Consider the following 26,167-nt stretch of genomic DNA (forward strand, 5'->3'; position numbering starts at 1 on the left):
GACAATAGATTAATGAGGAGGCTCTTACATCCACAAGACACAGAGCACTGGAGGCAATCTTCTGAGTGATGGCATAACAAGTTGCTATTTATATTCCATCTTCCATCCGCTGATGCGAACTAGGGGTCTTTCCTTGCCAGAGAATAATTTTAGGAAATGAGCTTCCTGGTGAGCTCACAGCTTAACACTGCTTGTATCACCATCTTGAGTCAGCAGTGGATAATGCTGTGCAGAATAAAAAACTAATTTTAGTCATCTGTGGGATCCTTGTAAACACTCCATAGTGACTGTTTTAAAAGTCAGTGTGAACTTGCTATCTCTGCTTCGTTTCCTGCTCCCAGTAATCCACCAAGGGTATTTTTAGGTGATGACATCTTACAGGACTTGTCTAGGTGAGTTTCTCTATTTCAGAGCTGATGTTTGAAAATTTTGCCACAGATGTTAAAGTCAGAAGGCCTTGTAGTTAAATGAACCAGAAAAGTGACTAACAAATATGGCAACAAGGGACACGGACATGTAAGTATCCTATACATGCTATAGGAAAAAGTGCTACCTATTATATTCTCATTTTAGCAACACTTTCAGTGAGTCCCAGCCCACAGCTGCATGAAGGGAGATGAGAGAATAATGCTTATCCCAAAGCTAATAGCTTTCCCTCCAGCTACCACACTGTACATTTGGCGTGTGAAATGATCCCTCAGCTTCTTCATCATCTCCTTGTTCTGTAAGGCACTCCTGGGCTCTGAGTCACATTTCATTGGCAATCACATGCTGAATATAGAGTACCTCTAATTTGTTCAGTATTTCGTGGGTCACTGAGAAAGAATAGGGCCTGAGGACAAACTCGACTGGTCAGATCGCCCAGATCCAGATGTGTTTTCTTAGCCTGCACCGCTTGGCCAAGAACTCATATTTCATGGAGTGAGAATTGTATGTTAAGACCTTGCACTTAGCTTTTGTGTTTCTGAGAAAGATGCTGTGTTTGGCTGTATTTATCAAGGAATGTGAAAACCAAGAGGAGGGGCCAAATTGGGAAGAAGCGGGTAAGGAGAACTCTCGGCAAATGAAACCTCTGAGGTTAGCAGTGAATCACCCATCAACCGGAAAGAATGTGAAGGAATCTAGTCATATGTGAAAGAAGTTTTGTTTTTTGTCTTTTCCTTCTTGAAAACCTTCAAGCCTGGAATGTTTGATACCAATTTGTCTTGGTCTGAAAACAAAATAGAGAACTTAAAGTGTGTGAGAAGCAAAGGGAGGAGAGTAGGGGTGGGGGGGGGTGGGAGGAAAGAGGCAGAATCAGAAATATTAATAGGGAAAAAAAGGGAAATGGTGTGTCCTGGAATTATTTTTATAAGAAAGGCAGTTAATAAGAGTTCCAGTGTAGAATTTCTATTTCTTGAATTTGTTAAAAGTAACTTTGAGAATTTTGGATTGCGGGAGAGGCGAGACTTTGCTATAGGAAACTTCATTTAAATGCTCTTTCCAAAGAAAACATAGAATATACCAAGATATACAATCTCTGTGTGGCTTCGCTGTGCTGCTGGAAACTCAGCCCCACTGATTGATTCTTCTTTACCAAGAATTCCAGTGTCCTCATTTACCCCTCTAAAAGCGAGTTTGATGGACTCCCAGTTGAGTAAAGCAAGTCTTTCAGAGCAGTGAGGTAGCTGCCACTGTCTGACCCATCTGCTAATGAAAGGCCCATGCAGTGGCCTCTGTGAACCATGCAGGCAGTGCTCCTGCAGGATCCTAAGAAACCAAGCCTTTGAGGAACTTTGTGTTAAGGAATGTCTGGAATGTTTTTAGGCCTCTGAGGAGCCAATATGGTCCATGATGAAGAATGGGCAAATCAATATTACAATGTTCAGTAAGATCCATTCAGATCAGAAAGAGCTCAGGAGATAAAAATCATTAAAATGAGGGATAAGGTTGCCTCTTCTCAACCATTAAATGAAATTTCAGAATTTCTTTCTGGATTCCAACTGTATCACACAGACCATCCACTACCGTCTGGGGCTAATGAGAGGGTAGGTGCTAAATAGGCTTTAAACTAAAAAAGTAGCTACTTGCATTTTTTTTTTTCAAACTACCCTGTAGCTTTGTATATGAATGAGTGAACATTGTTAAAATATCAGCATAACTACACCTTTGATTTTATGTTATTAATTACGGTTATTCATGGAATCAGGAAATTCTATTTCTAATTACATTTTAAAGGCTTTAAATATATTTAAAGGTTTTTAAAATTCTATTTATAGGTGTCCATATGCATGTATATATACACACACACGTATGAATATATTTTGCCTGAATGCCTCTTTTGTTTATTATAACTGTAAATTTGCTGAAGCTGAAAACATTGCTTTAATAAAGATATTTAGTATTTAAAATCATATTTAGTGTGTAGAGTGACATAGTTATTTGTTTTTTACTTTTTATTTTACATATTCATCTTAAGATTTCTCAAACTTTTTGTCTACATTCCACAGAAAAAAATACACTTAAAATGTTTACATTTAATTTAGTACATTCATGTGTTTATGTTTATATGCTATTTATATACATATGTAAGTATATATATCTGCAACAAAATTTCATAAAACAAAACCTATCTTTACAAAGTGTGATACGCTCTGGTATTTTTTAGTTTATTCTATTTCTTCTTTTGTATAAAATATCATTCATGATAATTTCCCTACTCACTAATGGGACTTGACCTACAGTATGAGAAACACTGTTCTACCTAGGCCTTTAAATAATTTTATAATCTTATTAAAGAAAAGAAATGTTATAATGCAGTAATATGAGTACCCATTTGAAACGGTTCAGGAAATAAATGAGTACTAATAAAAGGACTCTATCTTTTTAATTTAAGGACTCCATCTTTTCCTAAACTAAATTATAATCATTATTGTTATGTTATCATACTCTGGAGAATATTAACTTTTTAAAAATGAGAATAGGCATATAACTCCTTTCTTCTTTTAAAAGAACATTTTCACAATATTTCAAACTTAAAAATTAAGCTATTTCTTTCTTTAGGTTTCCAATCTCCACTTCTAATTTTTTTTAAAAGAAAGATAACATTTAATAGAATACAAAATTAAAAGTCTGAGTTTTACCATAATAGACTTCTAACTTCTACACGTAACTTTAGAATTATAAAATATAGTCTATGCCATGTTACCCTGAACAAGCCTGATCCCTTCTGATCTCAGAAGCTAAGCAGGGTTGGGCCTGGTTAGTACTTGGATGTGAGACCACCTAGGAAGACCAGGTGCTGTAAGTGTAAAAAATAAATAAAATAATAATAATAATAAAGGACTGTAAGCTGACAAGGTCTTTGCAATCTGTTAGGTCAACCAAGGGTTGCCTTCCCTAAAAAAAAAAAAAAAAAAAAAAATGGAATAATTATAAAATAGCTGTATGCAGCATGAAGATAAAAGCAGAATCAGGCTCTGAGCACTGGGTTCCTTAGAACTGATATGTAAATTTAACTCAAATTATTTATTTATTTATTTTCGCATCATTGCAATATAAATTTAACCTTTGAAGATCAGACATTAACTATCGAAAAGGGTAATTATTAAAGAAACTTTGTGGTATCTCTGTGAAAATGAAGAATCATTCTGTAGTGTGAATAATGATTCCCTAATACAGAGGTCTTCTACTCGATAAATTTGATGGGCTGATCAGAACCCAGTAAGCTGAATGCCTCAAGAAGACTACTTTTGAAATATACTGTGTATTCCACTTTAACATATCTAATTTACAAATTTAGATTTTTGCATATTGAATAAATTGAAATGGGCCCCCCTTGTACTTTTTCTTGACATTGCTGCCTACAGAGTTCACAAACTGGTGTGGAGAGAGAGGTAAAATGCCAAGTACCACAATGTGGGTTCCCTGAATAGCAAGATGGACAAACTCTGCTGATAAGAGTGACCCACTGAAAATCATATTGGACTGGATCCCTCCTCAGTGGCAGGTGGAGTAGAAACACTGTACAAATTTCTTTCCCATGCAAAATGGGAAATTTTGACTATACAACTTGCAACAGGCCCTTCTGTCCCCCACTTCTACCTGCCTTTTTTTACACAGCCTCCCCTGACTCACCCACGATGGTGCTCACCACACCCAATTGTAAGTGCCTGTTGACTTTTGCCTCTCTCAATAGACTCTTAAATTGCAGAGGGCAGGCAGGGTGTTTATCCTGTCTACTGTTGCATCTCCAAACTAGCACAGTGATCTGGGCACATTTCGGGAACATTCCATAACAATGTGTTGAGGGAAAGTATAGATAAGTGAATGCATTTTAAATTAAGCATCCACTTTAACTTGTATCTTCCTCAGGAGTCAACCTTCTCCATATACCTGGCTCAGTACAAAGCAACTGCCAAGCACTCTTCAGGGGAAGTGCCCCCACAACACTTCCCCGGCTCTGCCCCTTAAAAAGCCAGCAAGGAGTCCACTTCCAGGGGCCCTCCAGGCAGCAAGTGATAATAGCTCCAGCTCCATGACAGCAGCCCTGGGAGTCTCAGAGGGTGTGGAAACTGCTGACTCAGGTTATCTGGAAAATTCCTGTAGCAGAAGTGATGACATCCAGAATCTGAAAGAAAAATTCAGATGTTATTTTTTGCTTTATCTTCCTTCAAACTTTTTGCAGCAAGTATTTCATTGTTAAAATGAGAAGGAAAGAATATGTTCACCAGGTAAATTGCTATTGGCAGCATTGTCCAAGGCATATAATAAGCTTTCCATAAATATTTGTTCAATGAAGGTATAAAGCAGAAGAATCCAGTTCCTACACACGAATTGCTCTCTTTCAGGTATTAGGAAGAAGTACCTGAACCAGGTGGACACAAATGGCATTTGCAATCACTATCCTATTAGATTGAACCACATGAAACTGTCATTTTAGTAGGTCAAAAAGAGTCCAATATCAGCAATTTCATATAGTTCAACCTATTAAAGCTTTAAATGTGTCACATCATTGCTAGAAACAAGTCAAGGATGAATCCTGCTGATAATAAGAAAGCCTGAATAGCATAGCAGGCCATTAGCAGCCTTTTGGGAGAACTAAGAACTGAAGTGGACATGAAGGATGTACAATCACCCTAAGTCCATTCTTCCAAAGTATATTCTAAGTCAGTAGTTCCCATCTTTTTTGGCACCAGGGACCGACTCGTGTTCCTATGAGAATCTAATGCCTGATGATCTGAGGTGGAGCTGAGGCGGTAATGCTAGTGCTCGGGAGCGGCTGCAAAAACAGATGATGCTTCGTTCACTTGCCTGCCACTCACCTCCTGCTGTGCAGCCTGGTTCCTAATAGGCCATGAACCAGTACGAGTCCCAGTGGTTACGGGTCCCAGGGGTTGCGGTCCCCTGTTCGAAGGCATTTCAGTTCTGCAGACATTTTATGAGGAAAGAAGAAGACTGATTTAGAAAATGCTGTGAACAATATTTTTTTCCTAAAGTTTCAGAATTTGTATTAAAGGATCACATTAGCATATCAAAGAATCTGAATGGTTTGACAATAAAGTCACTTGACCATGTTTAATCCAGGACCTTCCAAATTTGATTACCGAAGCTTTATTTGAAAGCAATGCCTACTGTCACACTTAATAGTCTGGGATTAGCAGGACTACTGCCCCATGATCCAGGGCCCTCCCAATCTCTAACTCCTTACACATGGATCCACTACATGAGCTAGAGAGACCCCCTGACAGAGGTCCATTTCAATTTCTCACTGTTTCTGAATAATGGGAAAAAGGCAGAAGCTCAGGATACTCCACAGGTAAATACAGAATTTGATTTTATATTCAGTTCGTGCATTTCTCACAATGCTATGAACCTGGCATTTATGTATTTTAGTGAATAATATTAATAGACACTTAAGAATAACAATACCTACCATGTTTGTATATTTACCATCATGTACTTTTCACATTATACCATGCTTTACATTTTCAATATCTCTAATGCACATTTCATCGCTCACACTGAGCTGAGAATTAGGTATTTTGCCCCCATTTTACAGACAATCTTCAGTGCCTCAAAGGCGTTGTTTGTGGCCCAAAGTCCACAGCTGGAATTTGATGACACTAGTTCCTGTGCTCCCTCCACCACAGCGATAAGAGTCACACTTCTTTGGTGCTTCTTATGAGTCAGGCACCAACTTTTAGTCGTTTAACTCAAAATAAACCAATGAAGTACTATTACTATCCCCATTTTACAACTGGGGAAAGAGGCTGACGTTAACCAGTCTTGCTTAAAGTAACAGCTAGAAAGAGGTGGGGCTGGAAAAAGACTAAGGCTGATTGAAAGCCATTTAACCACATTTAATCCAGAACTTTCCAAACCTGTTTGACTAGGAGATCATTATTTATATGACTATTATTACAGTTAACAATTTAGGAGAACATAGTTTGGGAATCACAGGACCAACTCCCTCTCCTGATCAGTCATCTCTAGCCTCTCCCAATCCAGAGTCCACGCCTTTACCAGCGCACCCTACTTGCTTCTAAAAGACTCCGCAGTCTCCACCAGCATATATGTCTCACCAATCTAGTCTCCCAGCCCCAGAAACTAGAAGTCAAAAACTGTCCATTTGTACTCTTGATTCTCTCTAAAGCTTTATAATGTGACCAAATCGATATAGCCAATTTGTAAAGGTTAACGTAAAATAAATTATAATATAAAGTGACTTCTACCTCCACAGTCCATATGGAGAAAAATAATCTTTTACGGTATGAGTAACTAAAATTACTTAGAACCCTCGAGGTCTCCAGGGTTATGAAACCACAAATTAGTGTGAATAGAAAATAATTCTATGAAGGTTGTGTAAAAGAACTGAGTTCAACATAAGTCGCCTTCAATTTCACCATGGCTAGGATAGATAAGATCTACCATTGACTGGATGTTTATATGGGGCAGACACTCTGCCATGTGCTTTCCACAGATCATCTTATCTCACAACAACTTTATGAGATACATATTGTTGTTATTCCCATCCTACAGAAGCAAAATCCACTAGGAGTTTAAATAAGTTGCCCAAGGTCACAGCTATTTAGCAAGTGGTAGAGCCAAGAGATGAAGGGGAAAACCTGATTTTTAAATGTCCCAAGCCATTTTAGATGCTAACTCTGGGGTACACAAAGCAAGGCCAAGTATGAGGCCCTAGGTTCTAACAAAGTGATCATTTGCTTTTCACAAGCCTTACATTAAAAGGTACATGACTTCTACCAAGTAGTTACCCTTGAGTAACCTTCAAAATCTGTCAACTGGAAATAAGATTCCAGAGAGGGAAACCCTAAAACCTTTAATTGTTCTAAGATGATATGTTGGTTTGGTAGATCTGGCTCATCTTAAAAGGAAGTTTTTTGGGAAGATTATAACTGAATAATATGGCATTAAAGAAACATGATTCGAGTTCTCATGTTTATAAAATCATAGTTGTCATTTCTAAGTTTCCCGAAGACTATTTTGCAATCTTTTGCTAAGCTGGAGAAAACCAATACTGTACATACTTAGGTACATTCTGCACTTTTCTTCCCTTCAACAAAAACCTCAAAGGGTTTTGGTATTTTTAGTTACTCACAGCACTCAAAAAAGGAATTGTTTTTCTCTATATAGAAATTAGAGGGAAAAGTCACTTTATGTTCTAAAATAATTTATTCTATATTAATCTTTATGAATATGCCACATTGCTTTGGTTACTTTATAAGGCTTTCAGAGAGAATTAAGACTAAAGTAGGGAGAAGGCAAGAAAATTAAAATGTTAATCAAGCCACATTCAGAGACTGTAATATGCTGATCAGCCCTGCAGCCAGGACAGCAGGAAACCTTGGGAACAAAGGAAGATTTCTGCTGAGATTGCTAAGAACCCACTCCCCACACCCGTGAATGACCAACAGTCATTCCCTATGGCTAAAATCCTGAGGATCCCATGGATTAAAGGCCGGGAACTGCCAGCAGGCCTTTCGCTCTACATATTCTCACTTTTCGCTCCTAAATACTCTTCCTTTTCTTCACTGTATGAGCATATCAGAGGAAATGGGTTAACAAAGTCTTTTAAACTATAACTCACGGGAACTAAAGAATGACACATAAACTGAATTCCCTGAACACTCACGCCCCTACTCACTGCCTTTCCACGTCTCTCTCACTATCCCTCTCATTCTCTGCCTCTGAGAGGAGACCACATTCTGTCTGTGGAGTGTTACCCTTTTTCTAATAAATTTTCCTTTTGACTCTAACTTTGGCGTGTGTGTTAAAATTCTTTCTACACTCTCCACCAAAGGATCCTCTTCTTCTCTCGGTACAGGGTTTGGCCTCCCCACCACTTGGGGAAATTTGCCCTGTCCTGCATCAAGACTGCACAGTGTTGGAAAACCTAAAATAACTGCAGACTCAAGTAGTTTATTGTTTCTTAAAAACAACTACGGATGGACTTTTTAAGGAGGCAAAAGAGATAAAAACAGAAGATAAAATGATAATTTAATGAGGCATAGAGGTGACCCTGAGAATTTGCACCTAAAGAAAATCTCTAAGTCAAAAAAAAAAAAAAAAAAAAAAAACCCACCATAAAATAAATAATCCTGGGAGGCAGTAAAACACGAGATTAAAAAAAAGGCTCTGCTTCCCACAGCCTAGGTTCACTCGTTAGGTATGTGACCTTGGGCGAGACACGTATCCTCCCTGTATTTAGTTCTTCTCTATTTAAAGGAGGTTGTTAACAAGACCTACCTCATAAGGTTGCTTGCTGAGAAAATTAAATAATTTATAAAAAGCCCTTAGGACAATGCGTAGTGAGTGCTCAATAACTGTTAGCTATTTAAAAACAGAAAATGTCATTATCCTTGTAGCCTGTAGGAATGGGTATGGAGAAGGTAAGGTAAACAAAGGCACGTTAAGAAGGTAAGCTAAGTTCAAACAAAACGAGGATAATCATAGGTAGAGTGCTGAGACCTAAATGATAAAATTGACACATTGTAGGTGCTCAGTAAGTATTGAATGAATGAATGAATCAATCAATCGATCAATCAGTGAATAAATCTATAAATGGAGTCACAGAAAGGAAGTCTTACTTTCTAGAAAGCTTAATTCTTTGCCTTCTGCAGGCCTATTGATCCCATCTAGTCTATCCATTGGACAGAAATCATCCACCATAATTCAGAATAGTCTTTCTATTCCTCATGCAGCATCTCAGTTCGATGCAATCATTTTAATCTTTTTCTAAAACTAGACTAAAATATACACAATGATGCAACGAACTTATAAACAAAAACTGTGACTTTAAGTGACCTCAACATCATGATAGGAGAAAAAGATATTTAAAAATGAAGTAATATTTAACACATATTTCTGTCTAAATAGTGTTATTTAAATGTATAAATGTCCTGTATGGGGGGAGGAGTAATGTGTGTGTGTGTGTAGTATTTGCAAAAAGATAACTATAAGGAAAAAGGAAGGTGCGTTGAGTGAGGGGGTGGACAGGGGATGCTGGAATATTGGTTCTTTTCCTGCCACTTATTCCATGTTCCTGCAATTCAGTTACATACCTTCAGAAATTACTCTTGGCTTCTTTTTAATTCTGAACCATGAGCAAAATCACAAACACATTCGACAACAATATGTTCCTCTTGCGTAAATGTCTCTTCTAGGCCACATACATAATTAAAATCCTGTTGACTCAGGAATAATGTCTCGGAACTGAATGTCCAAACTCTGTAACTTGCTGCCTTTTCTAACCAGACAGCACAGCTGCCAAGAGCTTCTGGGCCCTCTGCCTCTTTTCTCCATGTATAATTATTATACATTATGTAGCATATATTTGATTTGCCAAAGCCTGCCAGCAAAGCTTCCTGTGACTACTTATTTGAACTTTGTTGTGTATACATGTGACCAAAAACAAAGTGTACCAAAGCAAAAGAAAAAAAAAAAAGAGGTGGGAGGGTATGTTCTTAACAATTCTTTTCTTTTCATGGAAATGAGATGAAAGTCTTAAGGCAAAGAAATATACACGTTTTGTAAAGCGAAATTCACTTAAGCTGAAGAATATTTTAAAAAGTAATGATGCCATATTATAACACAGATCCTTGGTTTCTAATATTTAAAGTGAGGAAATAAACTTTAAAAGGTCTTCAAAATATATATGAGGCATAAAATAAAGCACTTTGGCTTTTCTTCACCTTTGGGCAGTATCAGATTTAAACCAGACATGAAAATCTATCCCATTTTTAAAGATCTCTAGAGAAAGAGGTTGCACAATATTTCTTAGGAAGTTGTTCCAATATTCCTCCCAGTCATAAAACTCTTACATTCTAACCTAAATCCCTCACGCTCTATTTTCAGCCCATTTCCTTTTGCTCTTCCTAAGGAGGGTCGAAGAACAGTCACTCACTTACCAAATCAACATTATGAGGATATTCCCTGGGCTGTGTATTTTTTTTCAGCAATGGAAATTAAACACACAGTCTGCAGTTGCCTGAGTCTCTTCTACTCCTTCAAAAATATTTAGATGTGATATTGGCTCTTTTTCAGTTCTCTGAAAGTTCTTCATTCTTCTACAAATTTTTAGAAAGTCAGGTCCGTCTTTTAAGGACTACTCAATTATTTTAGTACATGTCAATAAGCTACAAGTAATTGCAGATTTTAGTATATCTAGTTGATTCAAATATTTTTACTAGATAGCTCTCTACTTATGCTCAGTTTTTTGTAACTTATTCTAGAACTTATTTCAGAAAAAGAGTAATCATCAAACTTTGGTGTGCATTGGAAAATTAGGGAAGCTTCTTTCAAATAAGATGCTCAGGTCTTGACTCAATAAATTATAGTCTTTTGGGCCCAGACACCTTTCAAATGCTCTCAGTCAGAAGCTAAATTTGGTTTAGTTATCAAGGACATTTTTTAAAAAAGTTATCAAGCCTATTATTAAAAATGAAAAACAAACAAAACCACTAAAATAATAAGTGTGTTTTCTTTCTCTTTGGTAAAGTCAATTCTGCTTTTGCACTTAAAACTGACACATTAACAGAGTCAGGTATTTGGTGCTGTACTGAACGTAGACATCCCAATCCCCATTAGCAGGAAAATCAAAACCAAAACTAATCCACGCCTACAAATTTCCCACACTAGAACTAACTGCACTGCCAATCGGCTGTTGATGTATAATACGTTATCACATAAAAATGTGATTATGACAAATATGAGACTAGCACTGTCTGCAAGTATATAATACATTCAACACAAGTTACACAGTTCAAATATAAGCTGGTTTCAGTGGACATGAGCTCATTTAAAGGACTCTGAAAGACAAGGTAAAGAAAAAGCTAATGACTATAAAATAACATGTAAGTAGAAACATCAACGTAGTGGAAAGAGCTGAAAAGGAGTTGGAAGTTTCTACACGAGAGGCGAAATCATCTTTTTCAGGATATTTTAAGGTGAATCAGGGTAGGTCTGTGCTTAGATACTAAACCATATGATGTTGTTATTATGAGTGTTGGATTGCCATAAAAGGGGAACACAGGGGCCGGTCTCAGTGATTTGTCCAAGTGTGCTCGGTTTCATTTCTTTCTCAGATATTTTTAAGTATCAGTGAGTGTTGGATTACTCTAAGGGGACTGCCTCAGATAATCTGTGCTCTGCATTTTCACATAAGTAAACAGGCAGAAGGGAAAATCAAACCAAACCAAAACAAAACAAAACACTGAAAGTTACTAAAGCAACCACACATCCGTGCAGGTCAAAATGAAAGGTCTCAGAAGTTGCTGCAAAAGGAAAGAAGAGCAGCAAAAAGATGGCAGCCAAAGGCCAAGACAGTCAAGGACAACTCAGGTGTGCAAATACAGAGATATCCCTTGAAGATCTTTTCACTTAGCAACTTTCAAATATACAATGTACTATTATTAACCATAGTCCCCATGACGTACGTTATATATGCAAATATCAAATCGTTAGGTTGTACACCTGAAACTAATGTTATAATATATGTCAATCATATTTCAATAAAAATGGAGGTATATATTCATACCAATTTGTCCATGAACGTGTTCTTGTGCAATCAACTATACTTAGCACTGTTGACTGAGCTTTTCTTTTCTCTTTGGATTCAAGATCATAGTCCTTTTCTAGTTCTCCAAACTTTCATATTCTTCCTTCTCTGGTTCCTCTGTTTTCTTTTCAATGAATCATCTACATGCTGTTTTTCACTAGAGTTTGCATTCTTAATTCTCTTCTCTTTCTCCTCTATATCCCCTTTGTTTAAAAATCTTATCTGCATCCACAGCTTCAACTATCACCTAAATGAAAATGACTAAAACTACATCTTTACCGCCATATTCTTCCCAAAATGAAATTACAGATTTCTAAATGCCTCGTCACATCTCCATGTGAAGTTGGATTCAACGTGTCCCAAATCAAACATGTCAGTTTTGCTTCCATACTTGCTGCTTCTCCCATAGATCACCAATTCCAGCACCTGTGTGGCGGCAGCACGGTTCCCCACCACACCACCAAGCAACTCTCAGGGCTTCAGCTGGGTGTCATACAATTCAACTCAATCATGACACTATCCACCTGGAGATAGATTCAACAGGTTAAGGATTCAGTCCTACAAGACTGCCTCTATCCCTACCCCACTTCAAACGCCAGTCACAAACCAAGGTGCTTCTGACTGACAGGCTATAGATTGGCAGGACCCATGACTCCTTCCTTGGACTCCAGATGCCAGTTGTAAGTTTAGATTGTTACCTGTACTTCTGACCAACTGGCTATAAATCAGAGGCTCCTCTAACCTCCTCCTTGGGTTCGATTAATTTGCTAAAGCAGCTCACAGAACTCAGAGAAACATTTTACTTACTAGATTAACAGTTTATTATAAAAGGATATATCAGGAACAGCCAAATGGACAAGATGCATAATGCAAGATATGGGAAAAGGGTAAAGGGTTTCCATGCCCTCTTCTGGTGTACTACTCCCCCTACGTCTCCCCGTGTTCACCAACCTGAAAGCTCTCCAAACCCTGTCCTCTTGGGTTTTTAATGGAGGTTTCATTACATAAACATAGTTGATTAGATCATTGGCTATGGTGACTGATTCAACCTCCAGGCCTTTCTCCTCCCTGGAGGTCAGGAATGGGGCTAAAACTAATGACCCTCTAATCACATGATTGTTTCTCCTGGCATTCAGCCCCTTCTTAGGTAAGGTCCAAAAGTCTCCTTATTAACATAACGAGAGACACCATTGTCACACTCTCTATGCTTAGGAAATTCCAAGTGTCTTGGGAGCTGTGATCTGAATGAATAAATATATACTTTTCCTATAAATCACAATATCATAACCTGTATCTTCTGTTTCTCCAGTTAGCAAGTCCTGTTGATGGCATTTCTAGGCAAGGCATACTCTCACTGGTGGTCCTCCAGATCACCCCTTCCTTAACTCTTGCCTAGGCTATTGTAATAATGTCCCAGATGGGTTCCATACCTAAACTGATTTTTGCAATTACTGGCAGGTGATTTTGATGGCATGGTTTGATTTATCATCTCTCTTCTTTTTAAAATCTTTCTGTACTTCTCCACTGCCTATCAAACTTACTTTGACTCTATTTTTATAAAAATAGTAAGTTTATTGAGCATACTATGTGACCAGTGCTTTACATGTATCATTTTATTTATTTCTCCAAAAAGTTTATAAAGCGGGTATTTGTGTATAAAATACATAATTATAATTATAAAATATTAAGATATTTTCATCAATAGTGGATCTACCATTGATTCAATCATCTCATTGTAGATGATGAAGAAATAATACACCAAATATAAATATCAACTTTATAAGATTTTTCTTGATTTCAAAAACATTAAAATGAGAAAAAAAAATATTTTCAAAGAAATACAATATCATCCCATTTTATACTAAGTAAATGCTCTTTCCAATGTACTATTTCCCCTTTTTCTTTGGCCTGTGGTTCAACTTTTTAGTCTTATTTCCTTCTCTTCACGTTCCTTACATTGATCTTCTCCTTGCCTTGGCCTCAATTTCTCCTATACCAAAAATATGAGTTCCTTCTTACTCCACATGTCCAAAGACCGCCATGTTTCAATGCCTGGCTCCCTCCTTTCTTAACTCTTTCCTGATTGCCAAATGAAAAGAACCTCTTATTCCTCTGAATTACCATGCATTTTGTACTCTCAGATGAGACTTCTGTTTGTATCTTGTGATAGGGTTATGTATACTCTACTTCTCCACTAGAGTGTAGGTTTCTTTGAGCTCCAAATTGTAAATCATACCTCTTTGCACAACTACTCCCAATGCCTTCCTCCTGTCACCCCTATTAAACCTAGCAACTTCTTGCATATAATAGACTCTTAAAAATATGTATCAATTGGATGATTAATCAGAACACATTCTGATTTCCCTCTATCATTCATTATGACCAAATGAAGACTGGTGGTCCCCAAGCATTTTGCCATTGCTCAGCCAGGAATCAAGGTGTAGGACTTCAGGAAAAGCTAATTCTGCCATAATCAAGTCACAACTTGACAGGCCCACCAACTGTACTTTTTCTAAGTGATAGTCTTTTTATTTCTCTAAGATTACAACTTTTGTTGAAGGAGGCTCTTTAGAACTTAGGCTGAACCAATCTTCCTTTCAAAAATATGAAAACCTTTTAAGCAACAAACATGAGAAATGCCCTATATGCTAAAGTGAATTTTTTTTTTTTTTTTTTTTTTTGTAATTTTGTTCTTGCCATTGCTTGGAGGGGAAGTTGTGGGAAACAAAAATATTTCTTGGCCTTAGCCTGAATATTTCATAGGAAAGTGTTATATTAAAAAAAAGTATTTCACAGGCATTTGTTTGTATTCCTCATTATTGTAGTCTCAGACATTAGTAAATGATGCTGTATAGATTTGTATTTGTTCATTTGTTTATGTTTTATAAAATATATCAGGATCCTGTGGTGGTAAAGCTTGGAAAAACTTTTAAATCTTATTTTCTCATTTAGTTCTCAGAATAATTCTTTGACGTATTTATTAATATGCACATTTTGTGAATGAATCATCTGAGGTTCAGAATTCTTAAAGACTTCTTTTGCCCAAATCACATAGCTAATAAATGGCAGAGGTTGGGTTTGCACCCATATCTCTTTACTCTATGGTCTAAATGTGGTCCATAATTCTACAAGAGGTCATATGAGAAACTGATGTTTTAAAATATGACACCATTCATGGAAGAGTCTGACAAACTGCCATTATATCCTGACCTTTGAAAAGACACCAAGAGTGAATAATCTTAAATGCTTACAGCTTGGACATGCAAGAATCTATGAGGTTTTTAAATGTTTTTCTTCAGCCCATGACTGCTTAGATTATGAAGAAATCAGAATCCTTTATCTTCTCAAAACTCGTCTCCAAGTTCTCCTATTTCCATCTATCTGGCTTAGAATTCTTGTCACAAGAAAACAGATGGTTTATGTCACCTCATATCTCAATTTCTGAAAATCTTCCAAACTCATAAATCTAGATTAATGGTGATAAGATATGAGGATCCAAGAACTAGATTAATGGTTTTCCAGGTTTTTTAAGGGAACAACCCTCTGTCTATCTGCACCCTCAATCAACATATAGATTTATGAAAAGCCACCCACAAACAGGGAAAAAGCGATGGCACCAATACTTAGGCCCACCTTTCTAACACCAAAGTGCACTTGTATACACACGCCTTCCAGCCATCCTCCATTCCCTTTCTGCCATAGTTAGTATTATTATTTGGGTAATAGTTGTTAAAGACGAAATGAGAAAACACAGGCTTTCAGACCACAGCAGGACATCACTGAAATGAACCTATGCTGAGTGGCTACCACTGAGTGATTCCACAAAAATTTATGAAATATATGTTTATGCTTGACCTTGAGAGATGGGCATAATTATTCTCATTTAACAAATGAGGATACTGAGGCTCAGCAAGATTAAATAACTCACCCAAGATTATACAGCTAGAAAGTGGTGGAATTGGGATCCAAACTCTGTCTTCCTTCAAAGTCTGTGCTATTAATGATTCTACTACACTGGTTCTCAGATCTATTTTAATATGCTATTAAGATGTATATGAAATCTAATATAATATATTGACAGATTATCCTCACAAAGAGCCAGCAAATGTGGTAGTAAAAGACAAAGAATGATTCGGACCCTCTATTGGTTTCTATTTCTTCTCTCCTCTCTGGAATTGCTCTTAATTAAATTTTTAGTCAGAACTATCTATATACATCTAACATACTGAACCTTAAAAACAACAACAAAACAACAGTTCAAACGTTCTACTGTTTTGAAGAAAACAATAACTACAAGATATGAAGAATACTCTGATATCTATCTGAGTAAAGGACTTTTCCAAGACTGGTATGAGACTTGCTCATATGTACACAGGAAACAAGTAACTGCATCTAAACCTTCTACCAATTCCTGTAGTTCTGGACCATTGACCAATGCCAAAATGTTATTCATTTTAAGAACACATGCCTACAACAGCATGCAATCCCAGTATCTGGTAATTCCTGGAATGGTTTAGAGGACATTTAGAAAGAAGAAACATAGCACTTAAATTGGTTATGGTGAAATTGGATAGTGGTGGGTACAGTTTTCTGTTTGGGTAGCATGGTGCCATCTTTGGATAAAAATACTTATTTAATTATTTGCATATTTTGATGGGCCTTATCCATATACATTTACAAAAGTGGGCTGAAAATGTAAAAATAAATAGTGATACTATTGATAAGAAGTGTAAGTCTCAAACTTAATACACTTAAGATGAAGGTGGAAACGAGTGACCAGGGCGGATGCAGAGAAACCTTTGCCTCAATTGGATGACGGTTGGACTTCGGCCAGTACTCCATGTGTCTGGTAGTGAAGGGAAAGAATTAAAGAGCACAGTAAAATGTTAGAAACATGTAATTAAAGGCTATTTCTAAAACAAGATGTATTTAGAGACTTGGTAGCATTTAAGTTCTTTGGTACTAACATACTGTTTGCAACAGGTAAATCTATTATTTGAGTCTTGCGGATTTGTTCATATTTTCAGGAATGCATTATGTACAGATGTACATAGAGGGCTTTTTGTACCTAATTGTTTTGTCCCTATGCCTATTTGTTTAGGCTAAACAAACAAATTGGGTGTCAGAGTGATGAGGGCTGCATAAAATGCATAAGGAAAATAAAACAACTTCAGATCCAGGAGCTGAGGCGAGAATCCAGATTTCTGAGTGGGGAAAAGCTGAGGTTAATGCAGCTGCACACCAACACCCAACAGAGGCTCAGGCACACGCAGGCAGCATTGCTTGATGGACATAAAGCCTTCAGGGTTGCTGCCTTCTTTCAGATGTCGTGGGAAAAAGAAACTAGACATATGAATTGCACTCAAGTTCACATTCTAAAGAACAGCTAAATAAACAACCTCTGAGTACAGTGTCCTATGAACCTAGTCCCAGGAATTTCTCGAGCTGGGACAAACATCTGCCAGTTAGTACCCAATTCTGTCACCAATTTGCAGTCATATTTTTGTTTGTTTGTTTGTTTGTTTTGTTTTTCCTTTATTCAGACATCCAGAAGCCATTTTGTAGGTGTGGTTTTATTGGCCAGCCCTCCCTACCTTCATCACACTGCCTTCCCTTGCACTAAATAAAATAGAGAACAAATTTCTACCCACCAACTCAGCAGTGACTACAAGACTCAGCTCACAGCCTGCAAGCCTCAGGATGGATGGAACATGAATCCTTTTAACTACCTGGACACAGTAGCTGACTATCAGGAAACTGCCTGTGGCTTCTACACATTGCCACACTATTTGCACAGCTGATGGAAGTTTGCCCTGATTTGAGGAATTTGGCTCTCGAGGATCCCCCTTAGTATTCCCCAAGGGCCCATTCACCCTGTCACACCCGCACAGATGCCTGCGGAGATAGGAACAGTGGGTTCATTTTCTAACTTCCTCTATACACACTATAATTCTACACATTTATTTAAAAGTGGGGGGTCGCAGAAGAGCTTGGGGAGCTGCAAAACCTATGTTATATGAGATATTTAAAAAAAAAAAATTAAGTAAAATCAACAACCCCCTTCCTCTGCCACTCAAACATTCCTCTGCTTCATCTAGCATCCTAAACTCGGCCTTTCACATTTATTTGTAAGCATGAAGCAGGGCTGGGATGTGACTCCCAACAGAAAATGAACCTTTCCAAGGCGGAGAGAGGGAAGCTCAAAAAGTCAACCAACTCTCAAAACAGAGAGGAGAGAAGCAGCAGAGCAGAGGCCTTAACGTTTTTCTCTTTTAATAATTTAAAGCCTTGCTATTAGCAGGGGAAAATAAAATGTCGGACATATGATTTTATTGTGACAGTAAGACATAACAGAGGTGATAAGATAGAGGGAATAATTTCCTGAGGCTTTCATGCTTTTTTAAAAGATAAGAATCAATTTTTAGCTTGTCGATTATTAAAATGTTAAAAATGACAGTAAGCTATTAATTTCTCCAACTCTCACTACTAACTGTGATTGCAGTGGCAGTTAAATCTTGCCAGTGGTGGGGCCTGCTTTTCCTAGCTGTGAATAACTTCTTTCACTAAGAAAATTGGTCAGGGAACAACTCTCCATTTGAGAAAGAGGTGTATATGAGATGTAAATGTATATCCAAAATGTTCCCGTTCTTAATTTCCTTCTCTTGCTGCTAATTTTCTCCTAAACTAAATAATTAATCTCTCTACACTGCTCAGATAAACTCCATCTAAATCAGCTCAATTTGAACAAGGAGAGAAAGGGAAGGCTGATCCTCCCACATACGTCTCACTGCTTTTCTTCAGAGGAAGTAAAACTATAGTCTCAATGTCTTGTTTTGTTGCTAAACTCTTTGAGTTGGACTCTTGACTCTCCTCAATGACTATGCAACTTTGGACAAATTACTTTCACCTCAATTTCCTTATTCGTATCCATTTCCTTTTGTGTAAAATTGTAACAATAGTAGTTTCTAACTTTTGTGGTGGTTGTGAAGATTAAACATAACACACCGTGAATGGTACCTGAAACAACGTGAGCTCTAAGTAAAAGTTCATGATTACTATTATTGGTTCTTCCATCTCTAAATGATCAGATTCGAGCAGATCACACAAGGATAGAAGGCAAACGATACTGAACTGAGATAGAAAAAGTCACAGAAGAGTTCTGAACTCACAGTGGAGTAGAAGCAAATGAAAGTCAATGTAGTCATCGTTTATTAAAAATCTAAACATGACGTTATACTGGTGATGATCCATAGGCTAATGATTTGTAAGAGGTGGGGATAAAATGGCTTTTTTGAACACATGATAATAAGCAGAATTTTTTTTGCAAAATAAGAACTTGGAAAAAAAATTTTAAAGACTGAAGAATTAAAAAAAGAAAAATGCTTTAAAAAGAAAAGGTTAATGAATAAGCAACAAACTAACTTTCTGTTCAACTGATCTCCATAAAAATGCTAGTGTTTGGGGACAGAAATAACCTCATATTATAGGCTTTCTGGGATTGATTGAGTGAGGGAGTTGCACTATAAATTATCCTGTACTCTGGGGATTGAGTTAGACCCACAGTGTAACTCAATCTCTGCCCTCACCCGTCTCAGAAACCCTTTCTCATCCTCTCAAAAGAGAAATTTGGCCTTGTGATTAAGAGAAAGGAGGTTACAGGGTGGGGAAAACCCTAGCGAGAGGACTGAGGCAACCACTTGCTAGCTATGTGGTAGTAGGTTACATAAGCTTGCTTAGCCTCGGTGTTCTCATCTGAAAAATGGGGCTACTCATAGTACCTGCCTCAGAGGGCCGTGTGAGCATTCAGTGTGAAAATGCACATTAGGGATAAAGGTCTCCCACCACAAGGGACAGTAGGCAGAGCCTAACCCGATTGTTCACTTTACAGATAAGAAAACTGAAATCTAGAGAAGCTAAAATCTAGCCCAAGGTCACACAGTAAATTTGTTTCAAAGCCTGGATTAAATTTAAATCCCGATTCCTAATTCAGTATTTTTGCGCTATACATGCTTCCTCCTCCATGAAGCTTTGCAAATATTCTCACACATTGATTTTGCCCCTTTCTGAACATCAACTGCATTTTCAACCAGTACCATCTGTATAGCTCTCGGATGCTCTCAAATGTTAAGTGTGTTCCCTCAACTACGTTATAAGTTCCTTGAAGCAACAGAAGAGGTTTCAAATGTCTTCTATTATCCAAAGATGTTGACTCTAATGCTGGGCACTCACATTGTTAATTGATTAATAGAGTGGTTTCTTTGGGAAGAGGTTTTACTCTGAATAAAATGTTACTGTGAGGAAGAAGCTGACCAGTTGTTCAGGTCTGCAGAAGATTAGATAAGAGGAAATGGGTTTCAAACATGCCCAAGGAGGCACATAAAAAATTAACTGCAAGGGAATTTTAACACAGGAATAATGGAACAAAGAAGGCTGAGGACTCTCTCTTCATGGAAATGTTTTTAAAAATAGAGTCTATTTTTAGACAGAAATAAGTTGACACAGGCCACTGGTTCCTAACCTATAGTCTGTAAACCTGAAATGTTGCAGTTAATTGCAAAAGATCTGCAAATCAATTTGCACATCAAACATTATAGAACGAATAAATAATGTTTTGCAACAATATGGAACCCTTTTTTTCACCAAAACACATGTGTAGTCCATTTTGATTTAATAAGATAAAAGTTTTTTTAATAGCATTGTGGATTTGGTTGTAATTTTTGTCTATTATGTATTTTTTTAAAATTGATCAATAAGAAAGGAGCTAAGATTTTTTGAGAATTTACAGTGTGGCAAGCACAGAGCCAACTGTGTTAGAGAGATTATTTTGTTTACCTCTTAGTAGCACCCAGAAGGCATGCACAATTGTTATCCCTGTTTACACATAAGAAACTGAGATTTGTAGAGTTTAAGTAACTCACCCTTTGGTTTTACTGGTAATAAATCATGGCCCTGGAATATGACTCCAAAGCTTGTAGTATTACCCATGGTTAGGCCACTTTCTAATTGATGGGTGTAAAACATTTTACCTAATTTCATCCATGTGTACATATGTAGGAGGTGAGTGTTTGCTCACGAAATGTGATATTTAAAAAAGATTCTCCTATCTGTAAGGCTTAGAAACAACACAAACTGAAGGTAAAAAGTGACCCCAGAATAATTAGCTCTGTGACTTTGGGCAAGCCAGGTGCTCAAAACTAAGGGAACCAACTGATTGACTTCTAGAGATAGCTCCAAGTCAGAAATTCTAGCATTCAATACTTCATGTCAGCATTTCCCAAAATAGATTCTGCAGAATTATGGTCCCATTGGCTGCTTCACAGAAAAAGGTTTCCATAGCCAAGCTAGTTTGAGAAACACCATAAATTAAAAGAACCACCTTACACAAAAGAGAATATACCCTTTTGGACATTTATGATTACACTTGCACATATTAAAGTCTCTGAGAAGTCCTGCAGAGCACTGGATTACACGAAATTAACTATGGTCTCTTTTTGCAGGACTTCTCAAAAAGAAAACCCTTTTTATTTTGTGCGACCGAATACCCTAAAAATATTTGGGCATCAATGACCCCTTCTGTACATAACTATTTCATAAAACTAGTTCCATAGAACATTTATAGGTTATAACCCAACTCTGGCAGTTAAAATATCCTGTATTAATGTGGTAAGCTATGAAAAGTGACCTTTATAAAGTTTTCCAAATATTGTCATTCTATAGTGGTACTGGCTTTCAGAAAGCTCTTCAGTCTAAAGGTATATTTACTTAAGGACTATACAGACTGTTTTTGTTTGTTTCTCTTTAAACATAGAAGAAAATTTGTATAACAATGACACTCTGAAAGTTATGTTTTTCTATCCTTCAAAACCTATCCTAGATTAATGGTTCTAAACTTTACCATCATCAAAATCACCTAGAGGGATTGTTAAAACAAGAAGGCTGTGCCCAACCAGGAGTTTCTCATTCAGCAGATCTGGAATGAGGCCTAAGAGTTTACATGACTGGCAAGCTCTCAGGTGGTGCTAATGCTGCTGGTCTAGGGAGTATACCACCCACCTAGAACTCTTGGATTAAATTTAGATCATGAAGTAGAAGATGGAAAACATTTGGTCTCTGTTTCCATCATCAAGGGCTGTTATCTTTTCTCTTATTTTCTGTAAGTTTGAGTCTAGGATATTTAGCCAAATATCTATGGGGTTTTCGTTGTGCTTTAAATTTTTACCTATGAAAGTTTCAAAAGATTCAGAAATCAAAGATGAAGATAGAATGTTTTTGATCAAGTTTTAATAGAAGAAGATATTCTGAACAGATTCAGTATCAATCTAAGAGCTAAATCTTTTATTTATTATTTAATCATAGGGATTAAATTTCAGTAGCATAATTTATTCTTATCCCTTTGGAGGAGTGATTAAGTAATATTCTGTAGACAAAATATTACATCACTAACACTTGGGCTGGGAGTTCATTCATTGGAACCCATAAACCTTTAATTTTAGAACTTAAATTTTTACAATAAAATTTCTATGGTGCTAGAGAAGCTATGTAGTCAAGGGGCCCTTTAAAATAATGGCGATTATACATGTAGCTGCAGAATCACAAAATTGGCACTGCCTGGTATAATAGATGTGTTCCTATGAAATAGCTCGTCAAATTACTGTCATTTGGATCCTATTTACATATTTACACATTCTAATTTTAGATATGCCCAAATGAAACTGTTTCCTAACTCTGTAGTTTGAAGTTTCTGCTTATTTCGTCCTCCCTCCACAGCCCTACTGACTTTTCAAGGAAATAAAAACAGAAACTAATCTTTACTGAGCATCTTCTAGGGGCTACATCATTTTACCTACATCAGATCTGAGATGAGGAACTGATTCCAAGAAAAGCTGAGGCCCAGAGAGGTTCCAGTCCCATGGATACATGCCAGCTGTGACCAGTCCAAACTCTACCTCGCTTTCACCCACATTACCAACTATTTTCTTCAAGTCCTTAGTGATCTTTGGATAGAAGAAGGGAGGTCTCTCTTTAAAGGACAACTGTAGGAAAGAATTATTTGGTGTTGGGATGAATTACCCATACTCTATAAGCTTTAAAATGCTTATTTTCACATACGTGTCATTTTAGGTGAAAATATTTAAAGTTGAAATTAAGGGAGAGAGGCAGGATGGGTGGGTGCTAACTGATGGATACAATTAAATCAAAACATTTTACTTAGAAGGATGCAAAATGTTACACCTTTACAGATTCTTGTTTAATAAGCCCGGCAAAAAACCTAAGGATCTAAAACATAAATAGTACAATTTACAGGTTCTCAATGGGTGCATTTACATTAATCTGAGACTTAAGAAGGCACATAAGTATTCGTCTATCTGTTCTAACCATAGTGAAAACGCCACCTCCAACTCATCAGCACTGCCTCGGTTGCAGCAGGGTTCTTGGTTAAAGAGAAAACATCCTGTGGACCCAGGCTCTGAAACCTTGTGTAAACAAAATCCTCCCAAGTAAGCACAGCTCTGCCCACAGGGCATTCTTTAGCATTTAGTATATATGTAAGCTGAGTTTCCCCCCATTATCCTTATGACAGGAAGGACTTTATGAAAGTATGTTTTTTTTTTTTAAAAAAGAGGACCACAGAAGTTGACAATGACCTAAACTACTAACCATTAATGTCAGTCAGTCAGTGAAGAGAATGTTACTAAGGAATCTAGGCAACTACACAGGGCTGCTCCTCAGCTCTGGAATGAGGCAAGAAATTGCCAGTTTTAATAGTTCCTGGGTATGAGAGATGTGGAAATTGGGCTGTTTATTATACCTCTGGGAAACTTAGGAATAAGCAGGTTTGTGACTAGAGCTCTACTACTCTGGGATCTGTTGATTTTCGCTGGTTGATTTTCCAGATTACTTGGGTAACCTTATAATAACAGAAACCCCGCTTCTTCTGAGTAGACTTATACATCACCATTCTGCATTAATGGTACCAACTCCTTGCTCAGACTGTTGTAATTTCTAAATGAGAAATACAGACCAACATTTACATTCACAAGAGTCGAATGAAGCTTCCATTTTCCTTCCTTGTATAACATTTACTGACTACTAACTCCTGTGAGAGACACTAGTGGTACAGAGATGATAAAATGTGGTCTGTTTCCTCAGTGGTGTCAATCTAATCCACTGAGGAAACATAAATGCATACGACATAGTAATGGGACAGATGTTACAACAGAAGACAGGACATCATGGGAGACCAGAAGACAGCAGCCTATTGCATCATGCTTCACAGAGGTGACATTTCATTTGGGTATTAACTGGTAACTATAAATTTGCCTGATGGAAAAAGACTGACTAATAGAAAGAACCCTTTATGCAGAGAGATCATATGCAAAGACGTAGCAGTGGGACATGGAGTGCTAAGGAATAGTGAGAAGTTCTGTGTGCTTGCGGCAAAGAGTTTGAGGAAATGATGGAAGAAACAGCAGAAAGTTTAGACCTTCTCAGCTAGGGCGAAGGTTTGAGGGTGGGCTTGGGAAGTTGAAGGCAGGTGCCTAACACTGCTGAGGCATAGATTTGCTGGGATGGGGAATGGTAAGTGGGATAAAATTGCAAACGGATGACTAGTCCTACCAAGTATCCAATCCAAATACATCTGGACAAGTTTTTGCTGAAGGAAGGTCCAAGACTGTAGATGAACAGTACCAGTTTAAGCATTATCTCTGGTGAAAGAGTCACTGCTACTGTTTCTCTTAAAGATCAGAAAGCTCTCTCCTTTTCCTTCATACATACTATCTACATACTTTGGCCATTTTTCACCCCAAATCTAACCTCCCCAATGCATCTTCCACATTGCTGCCAGAGTCGTCCCCCTGAAACACAGCTTTAAAACCTGGCTTCTCGATGGCTACAGAGTCTGAAGCTTAAATTCTTTAGAGCTTTAGCTTTTCCTCATACAACATACCTTTCTATACTTCTATGTTTTTGCTCATGTAGGAATGGCATGTCTTTCTCCTTTATTCTCAATCTGTCAAAATTCTACTTGTTCTTAAAAATCTAGCATAATGGTTACCTCCACAATGAAGCCTCCCTTAATTCTTCTGGTCATGATTATTTCTTCCCATCTGACCCATATTCTCTTGCTGATTCCAGTGAAGCACCTATTTAGTCAGCCTTGTGTTTTAGGTGATCTTTGGAAAGATTTTTTTGGGAGTAAGTAGGTGATCTTTTGGAAAGATTTTTTGGGAGTAGGGAGAAAGAAAGAAGGGAGTGAAGAAGGTTGGCTTCTGAGTAAGCATAGCAACTGATTCCTAGACAAGAATCAGGTATTCAGAGACAGTTGAGCAATAAATAAGTGAAACATAATTAGAGGCCAAAGTGGAAAACTTTATTTTCCAAAGGTGGCTGCAATAATAGTCCCAATATCTTCTACAATGTGGCTTCCCATTGAGAGATGGAGTATATTCCTTCTCCTTAAATCTGGGATGATCTTATGACTCACTTAAAACCAATAGAACGCTGCAGAGGTAATGCTGCATGACTTCTGAGGTTAGGTCAGAAAAGGTGACACAGCTTCCTTCTGGTTTTCTTAGGACATTCGCTCAGCCTCCCTGTAATATGTTCAATCACCCTGAGACTGTGGTGCTGGAGACACCACATGTAGGTGCTTCTGTAGACAGTCCCAGTGGAGCTCACACTTCCAGCCATCCCCACAAAGGTGCCAGGCATTAGAGTAACATCATCTTAGCTCTCTTGAGCAGTCCACCTGCCAGCTAAGTATCACTGAGTGACCTCAGTCATCTCAGGAGGAACAGAAGAATCTCCCAACTGAGTCCTGCCCAAAGTCCTAACTCACAAAATCCATAAGTTATAATATAACGGGTACCGTTCTAAGTTACTAAGTTTTGGAGAAGTTTAGTACATAGCAGTAGATACCAGAAAAGCCAGGAAATGAATCCCCGACTTTACTTTTTATTCTTAAAGCTAATCAGTCTTCTGAAAGACTTGCTATCACTGACCACTTCACAATGAAGACTTCTGGGGCAGTTGGTGAGAACCAGGGAGGACCTTGGGTCTTAATTGTGAACATAAGGCCAGAAGCCACTGAGGACCCAGAGTTTACAA

At 37.5% G+C, this 26,167-nt stretch overlaps 1 pseudogene; it reads left to right on the forward strand.

The window, feature by feature from the left end:
• The first annotated feature begins 3,171 nt into the window (after positions 1-3,171).
• On the forward strand, positions 3,172-3,289 carry LOC118605211 (annotated as a pseudogene).
• Positions 3,290-26,167: the final 22,878 nt, after the last annotated feature.

Source organism: Rousettus aegyptiacus, unplaced genomic scaffold (genome assembly GCF_014176215.1).
Source record: "Rousettus aegyptiacus isolate mRouAeg1 unplaced genomic scaffold, mRouAeg1.p scaffold_m13_p_1, whole genome shotgun sequence".
Classification (NCBI taxonomy): domain Eukaryota; kingdom Metazoa; phylum Chordata; class Mammalia; order Chiroptera; family Pteropodidae; genus Rousettus; species Rousettus aegyptiacus.